At 34.4% G+C, this 17,478-nt stretch overlaps 1 pseudogene; it reads right to left on the bottom strand.

Annotated features, from left to right (window-relative positions):
* Positions 1-3,687: 3,687 nt before the first annotated feature.
* On the bottom strand, positions 3,688-11,635 carry LOC114035972 (annotated as a pseudogene).
* Between the last annotated feature and the right edge of the window lie 5,843 nt (positions 11,636-17,478).

Below are 17,478 nucleotides of genomic sequence, written 5' to 3' on the forward strand. Positions count from 1 at the left end.
CCAGGCTTTTCTTTCAATACTCCAGTGGGTATCATACCATTCTGGGACTTCCTGTGAGAAGTGTGGAAGGATGAGTAACTCACCCCAACTTGGCAGCCATGTGTCTGGAAACACATGGCAGTTAAAGCTCACATCCTGCATAGGAAGCTCTCATCCTTTTTTAGGGTTGCCTCCTCTGTATCTATTATTTGATTGAACATTGATATGATATGGATACGTCCAGGCTTGGAGGTCATCTTGTGAGTTCAAGAGGCTTGGACATCCTGGGTCTTTGGTAGCAGCTGAATGACGACATGGTGAAGAGTCCCAGCCCAACCACTACTCCAATTATTCTTAGAGATGACCACTAAAAACAGATCCTGGGCCTGGATTGGCAGAAGTCATTAGACAGTAATGTGTCAAGGTCAAAAAAACAACTTTTATATTCTTATGAAGTTTAAGTATCAACCTTCTTCAATGAGAATATAATAGTTGTTATAAGTTGAGTGAATAAATACTGTTTTCAGTATCCTTGCCAATGCATTCTTTTAAGTGGTTTGTGTCAACATATCTTTTGTGTTTAAGAAATGTCTATTTCATACTTGATTCATATTTTACTTTGAGTACCTTTCTAGTCAACATTTTGAGGAGAACCTAGATGTGTATGAATACATAAGCTTTAAGCAATATTTCCCAGAGTGCTGGGACCAAGGATGTAATGAGAAAAAGTGTGAGATAAAGGAGTCTGTCCCTCCTTCTAAATGGTCCAATACCCAACACTGGGTCCAGTTTGTACTACATGATTAGGTTCAGAGATTATAAAGACCCCTTAGTGAAGAGACAGAGAGAGACAGAGACAGAGAGACAGAGAGAGAGGGAGGGAGGAAGGGAGAGACAGACAGAGATAGAAGTACAGAAACAGAGAGATAGAGACAGAGACAAAGAGACAGGACATAAAGAAAAACAGAGACATTACTCCAGACCCCCTACACCTTCCAGTGATTCTCATTGTAAGATAGAAATAATAGTTTCATAAATTCTAAATTTTATTATCATAACATTGTTTGAAGCTGAACAATTTACCAAACTTAGATGTAAATCAAATAGGGTCATACTTTAAAATAAATACTCCATTTACCATTCTATTGAAGCCCTACTTTGATGTGCCATCTCAGAGCAGAGAAAGACCTGGGCTCATGAAAGGTATTTGACTAAAGTCTAAGGTCTTATGGGTCCTACCAAGGACTTAGAAAGTCTGGGAGTTTAAGCCTAATAAATTCACTTAGTGTCTGTTGTCTGAGGATCAGCCTAGTTAAGTTTGGAGAGGTTTATCATCAGAAGTTTTGCTAGTATGGGATAGTTTTGAAGGAGAGAGTCTCCCAATGATGATATCACAGTCTTTTTGAAATAGTGAAGTACTGGCATAATTTGGCTTTTTAAATTGCTGTGTATATATTTTTAAAAATTATTAGGCACTTACTATGTGCCAGGCACTATGCTAGACATTGAGGATAGAAAGCCAAAAACACAATAATGCCTATCTGCAGTGAGCTTGGATTCTTTTAGGGGAAACAGCTCATACATATAGGTGTAAGTACAAAACATACACAATTAATAGGCTATAAACCTACAAAATGAAAAATAGGTAATAATAAATAAATAATAAATTAAAGATGTTATAAATCAGAGATTTTCATTGCACAAGAACAGTATATTTGTTTTGTCCATACTTTCTCCCATAGTAGTCACTGTGAGCCTGGGTAGGTCACAACCTTTCTGAACTTTTTGCATTTGTAAAGTCAGAATAATAATAATGATTATATTATTAACTTAGCAGGTCATTATAAGGAAGAAATCTGTTAATCTTATTATATTATATAAATGCAAATTATATTATTGTTATTGTAGCATAATTCATTTAGGAAATGTTTATAATGCAAAATGCCATGCTTTCTGAGTCTAGCAATAAAATTAGACTCTGTATTTGAAAAGAGAAAGCAATATATATAGACTCATAGAATAGTTTTGTTTCTCCAAAACTATTGCTATGAAAGATAATGGGGAAACTTAATCATGAACACATCATCTGTATGAATTCATCCATTATGGGTCATAATGACAGAATCATCAACAATGGCCTCATGGCCATTGTCAATGGCTCAGAGTTACAAAGGCAAATTATTGTCCTTGATGATTCCCAGATAACGATTATATTTTTTCTTGGAGTAGGAGATAACTTGTTGCCCATAGTTGAACATTAACTCTTTTAAAAAAATTAATAGAAAAGATTGTTTTACATTTTGAAAAAAATGTTTATTTCTCAAAATACAGAACATTCAGTGCTTTACTCACAGTGAGAGACTAATATAGTAACATAACTGCCAGAAACACCTCTTTTTTTTTTCCTTAATCCTTTCTCAGCATCATATGCTCTTCAGGCATTATTCAATTTACCATTAATATCTTTCTAAGTCGTGTAGGAGCATGTTTGAGTGTTTACATTTGGGAGGCAGCACAATGTAGAGGAAAGAACACTGGCTCGCAACTCTTGGATTCAAATCCAGACTCTGAATTTTAGTATCTGTAACATTTAGGTAAGTATTATTTTTTCCTTGGACTTTAATTTTTTCATCTATAAAATGAGAATGTTGGTTACATAGGCTCTGAAGACTCTTTTCTTTTTTATGACTTAAAAAATTTATTTCTGAGCAAAACCTATAATAACAATAACACTTTGCAAATATAGTTAAAAGACAAAAATAATTAAGAAAGTATTGTAGGTACTGTACAACAGAATAATGAGCAATAAATTACATAGTTAAATTACACACTTAAATTTTTCACTTTAATTACATGTTAAAGGGTGGCATTTTGACCTTGAAGAGAAAGTCTGGATTTCTTTTGTCCTTACTTTCAAAGTATGCACTTGATTCAACTATAAATAAGTTTGAATTTTCACATAAACAACTCATGTCTGAGGTTAAAGCTAGAACAGTTGTATTTAATTTGGCTCTCTATTGTGAGGCAGAGAGGTACATTGGAATAATGAGCACAAGGGCCAACGGCTAGCCTTGGCGTTAAGAAGACCCAAGTTCAAGATCTATCTATGACACTTATTGGCTCTGTGACCAATTACTTAACTTCTCAGTGCTTCCATGCAATTCTCTATGACTATAAATTACAAGGGAGGGGTCTTATCAGGGAAGGGAATTTCCATAGTAGTAACTCTTCATACCAAAAAAAGAAAATCACAGTTCCAGAACAAAAGTCTATAGTGGCAGGTTGGAGTTTCTCCTCTTAATATGGTTAAGTGACAAATACAGAGGGGTAAAAACATGGAACCCATGAAAATTATATTCTATTATATAAAAGTGGCTATTATATTATAGAGGGTAAAGTACCAAAAAAACCTTTCCATTTGTTATTTTCTAAGTTAACTTTTAAGATGATTTTCATTTTTCATTCATTAAGTTATTTGGGTATTAGTTAATAATATATAAATATGTCCATGTTTTAAATGTAGTCTACATTTTACATCATGAAAAGGACAAGAATCCTATCAGATGTATTGGTAGATGTATCCCTTTTCATCCCTATATACAGATGAAATAAATCATAAGTCTGTCAAAGTAGGAAAAACCTAGCACAATTATGGGCAAAGAGTTTATGTTCCATAAATTAACGAAGTAAGTTAATTGTATCAGTCCATCAGCCCCAACCAAACCGGAATTTGCTATTCAGAACTTAAGTAATGTGGTTCAAAAAGACGTCATATTCAAGTTGCTTGGCTCCTTGGAAAACATAGTAGTGTCTGTTATGGTAAAAAGCAGTTTCCACTTTAGGTCTAATTCCTGGAAATGCTTTAGCAATCTGTCTGGGATAACTCCCGTCCATTGATTGACTCCTCTCATCATATCTCTGATAATTATTTTCTACACAGAAATAGGTTTTTCCAGCAAAGGGGTTATGAACAGCTGCATTGACTTTTTTCACATAGCTTAAAAAGCCCAGAGAATGGATGTTCTTGGGATATTGTGTTAGGAGATTCATTCCACTAACCACTCAGTACTTGTCTTTAAAAAGAAACTTGATCCTTAGATTCAATTTCATATGTAGTCTGAATGCCAGATGGTAGGGATGGCCAGAATAAGGAAAGCAAATCACTGCTTACTTCTGGATTCTGGGGCTGTCTATCCTACGAACCTGTCTTTAAAGAAAAGCATTTCTCCTCAGAGTGTAGTAATAGCATCAAATGTCATGGAGGAACTGCAGAAGTTTGTTTTCATGGTGGATTTGGAGAATAATTCTAGTGACTTAGAAGGACGATTCACTGGACCTACATAGAGGGTTTGAATGCCTTTGATATCATCCTGAAAAAAATGGAATTGCCTGGGGTTAACGCCCTTGTAGTTGGGACACATTAAGGTTTGTGGATCCTTAGAATGATCAAGACCCAGTGAATGGTCAATGAGCAGCAACAAGGAACAATTTGTATCCTCTTGTGCCTGCTGTCCAACTTTCATCCTCATCAAAGTGAGCATCTCCTCCAACACCAGGGCCAGTAGCATAGGCGTGAGTCAAGGTGCCATGGCAGTCATCAAAAGGATAAATGTCATGAGGAACTCCAGATACAAAAGATATAATTATATCTGCTTCTCCTGTGTAAATTCTTTCGAATGCCAGGGGGGTTACATTGCTCCATACTTCAAAGCTTTCTCAATGGAATAGCCCACATCTGCTGTGATCATGTTGGGGTATAGTTCATTATTCAATGGTCCAGATTGCTCTGCTTGAATAGTTATTTATACTGTTCACCCCTTTGATTTCAGTCAATTATTCTTGTATTCATTCAGCAAATACTGATTGAGCACCTACTATGTACAAGGCACTGTACTTAGAGACCCTGTCCTCATGAAGTTTCCAATCTAAACTGGCTCAGGAATCAGAGGACCTACATTCAAACTATGGCTCTTCCATTTATTATCCATGTGAGCCTGTTCAAACAATTTTCCTTTTCTGGACCCTAGTCTTCTAATCTGTAAAATGGGGGAGTTTGAAAAGATGACCTCTGAGGTCCTAAAGGTCCTAAGAACTCCCTTAGAATCATAGATATAGAGATGGAAGGGACCTCAGAGGTCATCTGGAATGCAGATACACCCACATATACACACATATATAATATATATGTATGACATGTATATGTGTATACACATTACACACATAGAGACCACACAACAAAGAGCTATACTAATTAGAGATTACTCATACTTAAGGCTAAGGGTTCTTAACCTAAAGTCTGTGAACTTTTTTATAGCTGTTGTAATGTATTTGGTTTCCTTTGTAATCTGTGACATTTAAAAAGTTTGAGGGATATAATTTTTGAGTAATTAACCATTTTATTAATTAGTAAAAGAGTCAGTGACACTCTTGAATGCCCAAAGTCCCCTCTGAGGACTGTTTCAACTAAAAATCAATGCTATGATAAGATGATGAAATTCAATCCTAGAAAGGCTAAGTTGCTTGAGTCACACAGTAAATAGGGAATATACCCTAATCTGAATCCTGAACAATGAAGGTGTAGTTAAAGGCATTGGCTATTCTTGTGTATGTCTTGTCTTCTTAAGAAGATCTGATATCTGGATCATCTATACCTATATCATCTCACTATGATTTTATTGGTAGAGGAAACACTCCTTGAGAAAATCCCCTGTACTAATGCTGATCCACAGCTATTCTGCTACTTAAAGAGTGGCCTGGAGGAACTGACAAATTCAATGACTTGCCTAAGGTCATATAGCCAGTAAGTGTTAGAGGAAGAACCTTATCTGGGTCTTCCCAACTCCAAGATCAGCTCTTTATTCAGTGTTCCATGTTGCATCTCAGATAGCACTACAACTACTGACTACTTCTACTATTTTGCCTCATATTTACAGAGACCTTCACAGCTTACAAAGCACTACTTTGCTCATAACCTCAATGAGAAAGGTCATGTATGATCACTCCATTTTATAGATGGAGAAAATGAGGCCAGAGGCTGTGATCACCCAGCTGATTTGTGGCAGAGCCAGGACCTGAATCCAAGTCTTCTGACTAGCTGAATGCTCTTTCTGCATGTTGTAAGAAATACCTTACTGGAGGTGAGGAGAAAAATTTAATGATAAATTATTTTTAGGAATATTATTTATTAAGAAAATTATTTATTAAGGAAAAGCCTTATTATACTGTTAGAGAGTAGGAAGTGGTAGGTCATATCTTCTGAATGGTTAAGCCCTAATTATTATATCACATCACATCACATCACATCACTTCTTGATGAGTTCATTATAGAGTTTTTCTTTAGAGTCCTATAAAGAATGACTACAAACGAAAGACTTGGCATCTCTACCAAACTATCTGTAAATCCTGTTCTTTATCAGCCTCAAAAGGGAACAAACTCAACAGAAAACTTTGTTGGCCAACATAGACTAAGTTTCCCCTTGCCTCTACCACACAGTCTGTGGAATTAATGTCACAGATTTTGTATTGTATGAGCCATAAATACTCATTTTATTAGCTTGATTCCTGACTCTATGGAGGATGAGATATTGTGAATACTGTCTTTTGCTGAGGGAGAACATTTGAACATTTGGTCATTTAAAGCTACAGCCAGGCCTGAAAGGAAAGATTTAATATGTGTGTGTATGTGCACGCACTCACACACACACACACACATTTGCACATGCACGTACACCCTCGCCCAGACATATACAAAAAGCCTAAGGATTCCAGAAGATTTTTTTTCTTTGATGTCAGAAAATTGTGTATTTTATCCTTTCTAGGTCTAATGAAGAAACAAAATGATATAAAATATGATAAAGTGAAAATAAAATTTGAAGGTTTCAAATCTATGATTTCACCTCGATTTTCAGAAATGTTTTTCTTGGATCTTAAATGTCCAGAGATCTGAATTCTGTGCCACCTAAAATGTTTTTGAAAATAACCTCTTTCCTGATTTCAAGTATTTAGTTGTTTATATGTTACAATACCCACAAATGATCATTGTATTAGTTACCTTTTATAACTTTTCTCATAGGAAACCTGAGACATTGTTTAGGGACAATCCCAGGGGTGTCAATTATGTTTTATTTATCTCTGTCCTTTAAAAAATGTGATCACATTTAGTTTTGGATGCCAACCTATCACTCTCATTTATAGAATAGTACATTTAATTGTACATTTAGCTAGAAGGAGATTAAAACATAGTTGACTATTGCAAAACATAAAGGCAAAATTCATTCCCTTTCATAACGTCGCTCCTTATGCCTTGTTTTTGGTAGCCCCTTTAGTAGTGCAGTCAGGTTTCAGTGACAAATGATCTACTTAAGATGCAATGGAAATGTGGTGCACTAATATCATGTTTACCCAAGTATTATTTATTCACCAGCCATTCTATTCTTATAACAACTGTTCTATTTGAACAGCAGTATCTTTTTTCCTAGAAACTCTCTGTCAGTAGAGACATGAAGAAAAAGATTGCAGTTGGAACAGAGATTATTGAGAAGCATGGTTCTAAACAAGAATTGAGACTGGCTAGCAAGAAGTAGAAAAAAGATCCCTGAATTCTATAATTGGATTACTAGGCCCCATTCCCTAGAACTGAGGGAAAAGGTTCTGGAAACTTCCTGGAGACCAATGTTCTAAATTACCAAGTAAAAGAAAAATCTCTACAGATTGTTTTTTTTTTTTTTCCAGCAGGAAATAGCCTTGATTAATCATACTTTTCTTCTGGCAATGATCAACCTGGAGGGATAATGTGGATGAACTAGTATGGCTATCAGAATTATGACTTTGATTTGTTTTTTGTCAGTAACTTGAATTAAACTGACACCTTGTTTATTTGTTTTCTTTGGTGAATGAAGTGTTCCACTTAGATGATTTTCCAGATTATTGAAGGTTACCACTTCAAGAATAAATGATTTTTAAAAATTTTATTTTGTCCAATATTAGACCATTACATCATCATGCCTTAGTTTGTTCCACTATTTTTCCAACCAATGAGTACCCATTTTGCTTCTAATTTCTTTGCTTTCTGAGAACATAAAAAGTATTCCTAGATAGGTGGATAGATAGACAGAGAGACAGATATATGTACATATGTGTGTATATGATCTTTCTTTTGTTTTTAAATCCTTGCGATACATGCCTAATAGTAAAATTGAGTCAAAGGGTGGTTACTTTTCTAATTTTCCTCTTACAAATTTTTGGACCAATTCATAGGTTCACATATAAATCAGCCTTACTTAGCAGCATCTAGGTGAAACATTGGTTAGCGTGCTGGACTTGGATTCAGGAAGCTCTGAATTCAAATATGGCTTCAGGGAGTTAGTAGCTATGTGATCTTGGGCAAGTCACTTAACCTTTAACAACCCTCAGTTTCCTCAACTATAAAATGGGGAGTGTAAATATCTCTATCATCCAGAGTTGTTGTGAGGACTAAATGAGTGAATATTTGTAAAGCACTTAGCTCAGTGATTAGAATGTAGTAGGTGTTTAATAAATGATTATTTCATTTTTTACTGACTTCCTACAGTTAGAATACTATTCTATCTTTTATCATCTTTGTGAACTTTCAGGGTAGGAAATGGTTCTTCTGTGGTTTTTTCATTTTCATTTCTATTATTCGTAGTAATTTTGAGTATCTTCACATATGGTTGTCTATTGTTCTCATTTCTTCTTTAAAAATAATTTGCTCATATTCTTTGTCAACTGGGAAATTGGTGTTGGTCTTATGTATTGTCATTCTCTATATCTTGGAAATAATACTTTTATCTCATATGCAAAAATTGTTTCCTACTCTGTAACTTTCTTCTCATTACTTTTGCACATATGATTTTAAATTTTATGTAACAAAAATCTATATGATATTTTATGATATATATCTAGAGAAGCCTAGATGGCATAATAGCTAAAGCACTAAGCCTAGATTCAGAAAGACCCTACTTACTAGTTGTGTGACCCTGGGAAAGTCACTTAGCCTCTTTCTCATTTTCTTCACTTGGAAGATAAGAATAATAATAACACTCACCTCTCATAGTTGTTGTGTGAGAAAGAAATAATATTTGTAATGCATTTTGCAAACCTTAAAGTCCTATATAAACTGTATATGTGTTTTGGCTACCTAATCACATATTCAGGTTGAAATGCAGCATTCTTTTGTGACAATAAGTAGCTTCTCTGCAAATTTTTTTAATGGAAAAACATGATTTCTAAAAAAAATTCTTAGTAAATATTGATACACAAATGTGTTTATACTAATATTCTGAAATTCATTCCCATTTGTAGATAGATGTGCTTATCTGAGAGTTGCCAGTTGGACATTGTCCAAATGTGGATGCAGTTAATGGCTAATCAAAACTTCAGAGTCTGACCATTTAGGGAGTTGATGTTATATAAATGTAATTACTTCTGACATGCTAAGTAGAATAAATAAATCACTTAGGAATTTATTCAATTAGTTTTATTTTTCAAACTTTTCTACACAGATGATCAAGAAGAAGAAATCTGTGAAGACCATTTATAAGAGCCTCCAAATTAAATAAACCTGCCCTTTGATAGTCAATGATTTCAGTGTGTAGATGGGAATAATAGAGGATAGCTACCAAAAAGAAGTTAGATAACCTGAATCAGAAATAAGTAATGAGAAGGACTAAAGATTTATTATATTGATTATAAACAGTATAAGAAAAAAAACTGGAAGGTCTTAAACACGGAGACCTCTGAATGACATCACAAAAAATGAAATCTATTATACCTTACAACATTGGAAGGGGGTCATTCCTGAAATAACTATTTGCATGTAATATAATCTGAACATTGGTATGTTAGAATAAAGATAAAAAATATTTCAGAAAAAATTAAAATAAAATTTTACATACTTTAAAAACAATTCCATTTAGCTTTATATAAACAAATTACTGATTATTAAGAATTTTATATGGGTGCAAAAATGACAGATAAGGAATATATATGAGTAACATATAGAGGTTAAAAGTTCATATATCACAAGTGGTATAAATAGGTTGCCTAGACCAAAATAGCCTTAAAAGCATCATGGCTTACATAATCTAATTGGGTTACAGAGAGATATAGCAACCACAACCAACACTTTGAGAGAATAAAAAGTAATTTATACTCTCTCATAGACAAGGGAGATATAAGACTATGAACCGGGTTCCGTCATGAAATAGAGAATAACAGTAAAAAGTAAAACAAGTTTAAGGAAAGCTTGGCAAGAGACCCAGTTAAGCAAAGTCACCTTGAGAGACTTTAAGGATGAAAAGAGAAGGATATGAAAAAATGAGGAAAATGGAAAAGATTTACAAGGAGTTTTGTGCTGTCAATGATAGTAGAACCATCCCTCTTAGAATTAACAACACAGTTCCCAAATATATTTTTAAGGAATAAAGAAATGGCATCAATAGTAATAAAGACAATACCCTGTTCCTTGAGAAACATTTTGTATCCCCAGAATTTAGCACAGTGTCTGGCACATAATAAGCACTTAATAAGCACATAGTAAGCATTAATAAATGCTTGTTGATTTATGACTGAAGAAAAGCAGCTGAAATTGACCAAGTATGTTGAATATATATTCATGTTAAAGGAAACAATTTTGAGGATGCTGGATTGATTCATAAGTTTATCTGAAGGAGGAAAAGATCAAAGATGTGAGAAAAATCTCTTGGATCTAATAATATCTCCTCCAAAAGGACAATCATAGGGACATCAACAACTTATATGCCTACTTTCCTATCTGTATGGAATTTTTATAATATTTTCCAAATTTATCAAGGGCATTTTAATGAAGCTATCAACTGGGAAGAACTGTGCTTTCACAAGTGATATCACAGTAGATCACATCTCTACCACTAAACAATTGACTGAAAGATATAGAAAACACAAGACTTCACTCTCCTTATTTGTCTATAAATTTTTTCTTTAAATTTGGCAAACCAAATTGCTCCTAAAAAACTATCTTCCAAAAAGATGTCTTCCATAGATACACCAAAATTATGTTTCCATTTAAAGTATAAAAGAAAAAACTTTATCAAACAACTCTCTTATCATTAATATCAGTGAGATAAAAAAGAGAGTTGAATGCCTACTGAAGGTGTTTGCCAGAGTCATAGAGAAACCCAGGGCAAAGTGAATAAAGAAATGGAAATGCATTAAATCCTTATTATGGGCCAGGCACAGTGCTAAGCACTGTGGATACAAATACAAAAGTGGGATAATCTCTGCTTTCAAGGAACTTACCTTCTAATTGGGGAGGCATTATTTAAGGAAGTAGTGCCTAGTAAGGGTAAATAAAGCATGATTCTATGGCAGAATATTTAAGTAGAGTAGCAGAACTTCTTCTGGGTATGGTCTCCATCTGGTTTGGAAGGTAGAGCAGGAGCAGGTCAGAGAATGGCTAAGTGAAGAAACAAATTTTCAGAAGAGGAGTTCAGAGCCTTAGGCTTAAGTCAACCTTAGCTCTTCCTGGACAAAATCTCTGGAGATCTTGTTTGAGTGGGTAAAATGGCAGCAGGAGAGCAGCAGCAGCAGCAGCAGCAGCAGCAGTAGCAGTAGCAGGACAGAAGACAGCTAGAATAAACATGATCCCAAAGCCGAACATAAGTGGCAAATGAACTTAGCTTCTCATGGCTATGTTCTCTGATAAGGATATCATCTATTTTTTTCTCCAAATATTGACTAGAAATGTGTTAAACCAGGACTTTGCCTATTGAAAGGAAGAAATATAGGGGGAAATCTTGAGGGGATGTAGGATTAAATGCCACATACGACCATATCCAAATCTCTTGGGACATACCACAGGAGATCTCTTTCACAGGTGTCATAAAACTATTAATGATTACTTTTTAGGTCAGGTAAATCATTTCAAATCCAACTAAATTACTTTTTTCCCTCCCATCTCTTCTTTTCCACAAGAATAGCCTGAAATGCCATCTAAATTTTAGCAGAGTATTTGATGAACTATCTACAGCATCTCCCTTATTGACCAGTTTAGGAATGCTGTCAAAAAAGGACAGATCAATTTGCTGTGACCTATTCTTGATGTAACCATGTTGCTTTCTGTAGTAACTATTCCCTTTTCTAAATGTTCACTCATTGGTCTCATTTTCAGATTCATATCTTCCATATTTTTTTAAAAAGATAGAGTATTTTTCCCTTTCCAATTTAGCCATTCCTTTCCAATTTTCAGTGATCTGTCAAAGATCACTAACAATAATTCATTAATCACAACTACCAGTTGTCTTATACATACCTTGATATAAAGTTTGTCTGGTCCTGGTAAGTTGTACTCAAGGGCAAATTATGGATAATAATTAACTCCCTATTGTCTTAACTATTAAGCATCTAAATTGAGAAGGGATTTGCTATAGATGATGAGATCTTCTCAGTGTTCCTGCTTTATTTTACATAATTGAGTTCATTGTTTAAATTGGAGGATGTCATACCAATTGCATCACTCCCAGAACGTTACAGTCCTTTCTAGAAGAGATCTGTAATTGCTTAAAAGCATTTAGCCTAACTATCCACAAAGGAAAAACAACAAGTGGATGAAGAATGCTTATTATCCAGATAAGGACATGCAGTTAGATAGACCACCCATAGACCTAATTCTTCAAGATATTTATCTTGGGTGGGCAGTGCAAAAGGATGACAAGTTAGGCCATTTAAAAAGGTTTTCTTGATAGTCTTTTCCTAATTAGTCACTTCCTAATGACCCTCCTATCTCCTTCCCCAAACTACAGTTACACATATTGCTTATGTCTGGACATTTATGGTTCATTTTCACCCATTGTCCATTTTCTTCTTTACTGATTTCTGGGAAGCATAATTCACCATTAAGTCCTCTGAAGTTGTAATTGGTTATTTAAGAATCATAGCTCTGAAATCTTTTAATGTTTTATTTTACCTATTTGCATTCATTATTTAAATTGTTCTTCTGGCTTATTTTAGTCATTTTGGGTTCAAATGAATCTTCCCATGTTTTTATGACTTCCTGTTTATAATGCATTATGGTGCAATGATATTTCATTACATTCTTATACTACCATGTTTTAAAACCATCTCCTAATAAAGGCAGCCACTTTCCTTCAAGGTCTTTGCTATTTGAAAAAAAAACCCTGCTATAAATATGCTGTAAATATGAGATATTTCTTTCATATGCAATACAAGCATATATGCATATATATCCATTAGTGGTATCATGATAGTTAAGTAACTTTTTAAAAAGTAAAATTATAATGTGTTTGGGCTTGAAATTAGACAGTAGGAGATAACTAGGTTGGGTTTCTTTCAGGAAATTACAAAGCTTCTTTAATGACTTTAAACTTCTCCCAGAGTGTAGTACTTCCAGACTTCAAACTATCTTAAAAAGCAAAACCAAAACAAAACAAAAAAAAACATCAAAATCATTTGTGATGGGTTAAAAAATTGAAAAGTAGATCAATGGAACATATTAAACAAGGGAAAATAAGATGTAATAGAACTCAATAACCTAATGTTCAATTAAGCCCAAACATGAATAACCTAGGGGGGAAAACGACTTTCATAGTTGCTAAGACTTTCTGAGAAAATTATAAAGCAGTTTGGCAGAAAGTAGACCTAGACTACCACTTCACGCTATATTTCATAATAAATTCAAAATAGGTATGACCTAAACATGAAATATCATAACATAAAATGAATTAGAAGACAAACATTCATATATGTGTAGGAGATGAATTATTTTTAAAAAAAATTTTTTCCAATTATATGTATAAAACAATTTTTAACATTTTAAAAAAAAAATCTGAATTCCAAATTCTCTCCCTTCCTTCCCATAAGATATAATGTTTATATGATAATAAGGGAAGTTGTAAACCAGCAGAAAAATATCTTTCCCTCCAAAATTTCTTAATAAGGATTTGGAATACCCACTGCAGAAACAGAAATATATAAGAGCAAAATTACTACTGATTAGAGAATTCAAATTAAATCAATTCTGAGCTACTACCTCATACCTATCAGATTGGCTAATATGACAGAAAAGGAAAAGGCCAAATATTGGAGGGGATGTGGAAAGACTGGAACACTAATGCACCATTAGTGGAGTGGTGAAGTGATCTAGCCATTCTGGGAAGCAATCTGGAATTATGTCCAAAGGGCTATAAAATGTATATGCCCTTTGACACAGCAATACCACTGCTAGGTCAGTATCCCAAAGATATATAGATATAGATATAGATATAGATATAGATATAGATATAGATATAAACATATATATGAAATATATATATGAAATATATATATATATGAAAATGAGATCTATGTACAAAAATACTTATAGCAGCTCTATTTTTATGGTAGTAAAGAACTGGAAATTGGTGGGGGTTGCTCATCTATTGGGGAATGGCTAAACAAGTTGTGGTATATGATGCCACAAAGAACCTTTTCCCAATAAATGAATGATCAATGGATATGAATAATTAGTTTTGAAGAGAAGACATGAAACCAAACAACTGTAAAAACAATGCTTCAAGATGCTAATAAGAACTCCACACCTAGGTAATTTGAAAAGACGATAAAGGACACTGACAGTAATGTAGCAGGAGCTACAGAAAGACATAGATACTAATATAAAGGCATTCACAATTTACTTCACACCTATTTTTCTATATTATTTTCTGTTATTCCCCTATATATATTCTGTTCTAGTCAAACTGATCTACTTTTTCTTATACATGGTATCCCATCTCCAGTCCACATGATAACCATTTTTATTACCATACTCCAGCTATGGGGATCAAAGGACCAAATAGGCATTGTGTATGTATTTTAGTGAAAGGTTAGAGTATGTGTATCACCAGAAGAGGACAACACATATGCTCAGCTTCATGAGAAGTGATCCATTCCTGTCCTCATTATAGTTGTATGTTGATATCTTTATAAACTTTCTTGTAATAGGTTTTATTTTTCTTCCAAATTACCAAACTTTCAAAAATTGTGTAATTTCATAGTGGTAATGCAAATTATGTTATATTCCATTCAATAAACCTTTATTAAGTACCTATTGTATACAGATCCCCATTCTAGATACCAGGAAAAATAGTAAGTTTATATCTCTGCCCACATGGAGCTTAAAAACCAGGAAGGGAATTATATAACAAATTTAAACACATTTAATAGAAAATATCATCACTAGCATTTATATGGCACCTAATATGTGTCAAGTGGTTTATAAATATTATCTCATTGGAGATCTCACAACAGTTCTGTGAGGCAGATGCTATTATTATTCCCATTTTACACTTGAGGAAACTGAAGCAAAGAGAATTTAAGTGATTTGCCCAGTGTCACACAGCCTGAGGCTGGATTTGAATTTAGCTCTTCCTGATTCTAGGCCCAGTGCAAGCTAGTTGCTTACAGGGGTATAGAACAACATGCTCTGGATGAAAGCTGAGGAGGATGATCCTTAGGAGAGGAGGATTAGTAAAGTTAATTGGCCTTAACATCTAAATCTTTTTGAATGAAGAAATAACTTTTAAAATTTGATTATACATTAATTTGAACATAAAATATGACTTGCATACAAATTTCATATGCCCGCCTTAGGGCATGATATTGAAATTGATTGAAGGTATATTGATTTCCAAGAAGGCTATCTCATTTTCATTTTCACCTACAAGCTCATTTGCCATGGTAAAGTCCTACTTTTAAATGGCATTTTCTATGGATGTAAGTGACCCCTATGTGGTTTTGCAATTTGGTTAGTGTATTTACCATTCTACTCATTGAATTTTAATTATCCTGGAACAAATCCTTGGGGTACTTTACTTAATGTTATGTCTAGACTTCAGGTGAACCAATAACAATGAATGTCTCTTCAGTTTGGTTGTTTTTTCTATTACTACTTCTGGAATATTTTCATTTTGCCAGAGGAATAGTAATGAAAATTCCTAATACTTGAATGCTACTGAATATAGCAGACTTTCTTTTATAAATCAAGTAGACACTAACTTTCCTGCCTCATAATTCAAATTATCTGTTTTTACATGTATTGTTGACAGATTGCCTACAAACATGTCATTTTCAAAGCCAGTCATCCTGAAAATTCAAGGAAAAGTGTAAATGAAATTGGATTATAAAAGCTTTCATTAATTAACTGATCAACAAACATTTATTAAGTGCTAACTATGTGTTAAACACTGTGTTAAGCACTGGAGATATAAAGCCAAAACCAAAACAGTCCTTGTCCTCAATAAGTTTACATTTTATCAGGAAAAACAACATGCATAATATAAGTAAAGAAAAGATATATAAAAGGTAAATATTCAGTTATTTAGGGTCCAATAGAAGTGAAGCATGTTAGGTAAAGTCCCCATCCAGGAGATGACACTTGAGCTGAGTTCTGAAGGGAGACAGGGACTCTAAAAGACAGAAGAGAGGAGGGAATGTTCCAGGCATGGAAATGGGAAATGGCATATTACACAAAAACCAAGTAGGTCAATTTGGCTGAAAGAGAGTGAATAAAGGGGAGTAATATGTAATTAGCCTGGGGTTAGAATTTATATCTTAACCAAAAGTCGATGAAGCAGAAGAGTAACATGATCAGATTTGTGCTTTTGCAAGATCACTTCAGTTGCTGTGTTGAGGAGGAATTAGAGAGAAGAGAGACTTGAAACAGAGAAACTGATTAAGAGGCAATTCTCTCCAGAAATGAGGTAAAAAGGGCCAGTAAGAAGAATGACAAAGGAGAGATATTTCATTGACATGAAATTAAGAGAATGTTGCTAACTTCCAAGAGGACAGTTTTGGTTGAATGTGAGTTCAGAAGAGAGCAAGGGGAAAGAAAATGGACGCATCTGTTGCAGACAATGTTATCAAGGAGTTTAGCCACAAAAGGCAGGAGAGATACGGAGTCATAGCTAGTGGAGGTGGTTGGATCAAGTGAGGGATTTTTTGAAAATGGGGGAGATATGCACATGTTTGTAGGTGGTAGGGAAGTAGTCAATAGGTAGGGAAAGATTGAACGTAAATGAGTGGAGATTATAGAGGAGGCAATCTGCCAGGACAAAGGATTCAAATAAATAGGACAGAGTGGAGCTGGGCTGGATCACCAAGTATTTAAGATGGGGAAAAGAGGAGAGTGCTGCTAGTTCAGGGTGATGGTCTGGGAGAGAACTGAGGAGACAAGGAATTGGAGGTCACAGTGTGGACAAAGAAGAGGGTGTGGGGTTGCAAGGCAGATGGAGAGTTAGAGTGACTACCTTCAGACTTCCCCAATAGAAGAGATTACAAGTGTGCCACAAGACTCCCTTTTATGCTTTAAAATATTTTTATTGGCACTTTTATTTTTGCATGTTTACCACTGCCCTCCTCTCTCCCCCCCCCCAATCACTGTAACTCTCTGTCAGGATGTACCTCTTCAGACATGAATTGGCAGAATTTTCACCTCATAAAGGTCATGTC

The sequence above is a fragment of the Vombatus ursinus genome, unplaced genomic scaffold, assembly GCF_900497805.2.
Source record: "Vombatus ursinus unplaced genomic scaffold, bare-nosed wombat genome assembly UNPS02009573.1, whole genome shotgun sequence".
NCBI lineage: Eukaryota > Metazoa > Chordata > Mammalia > Diprotodontia > Vombatidae > Vombatus > Vombatus ursinus.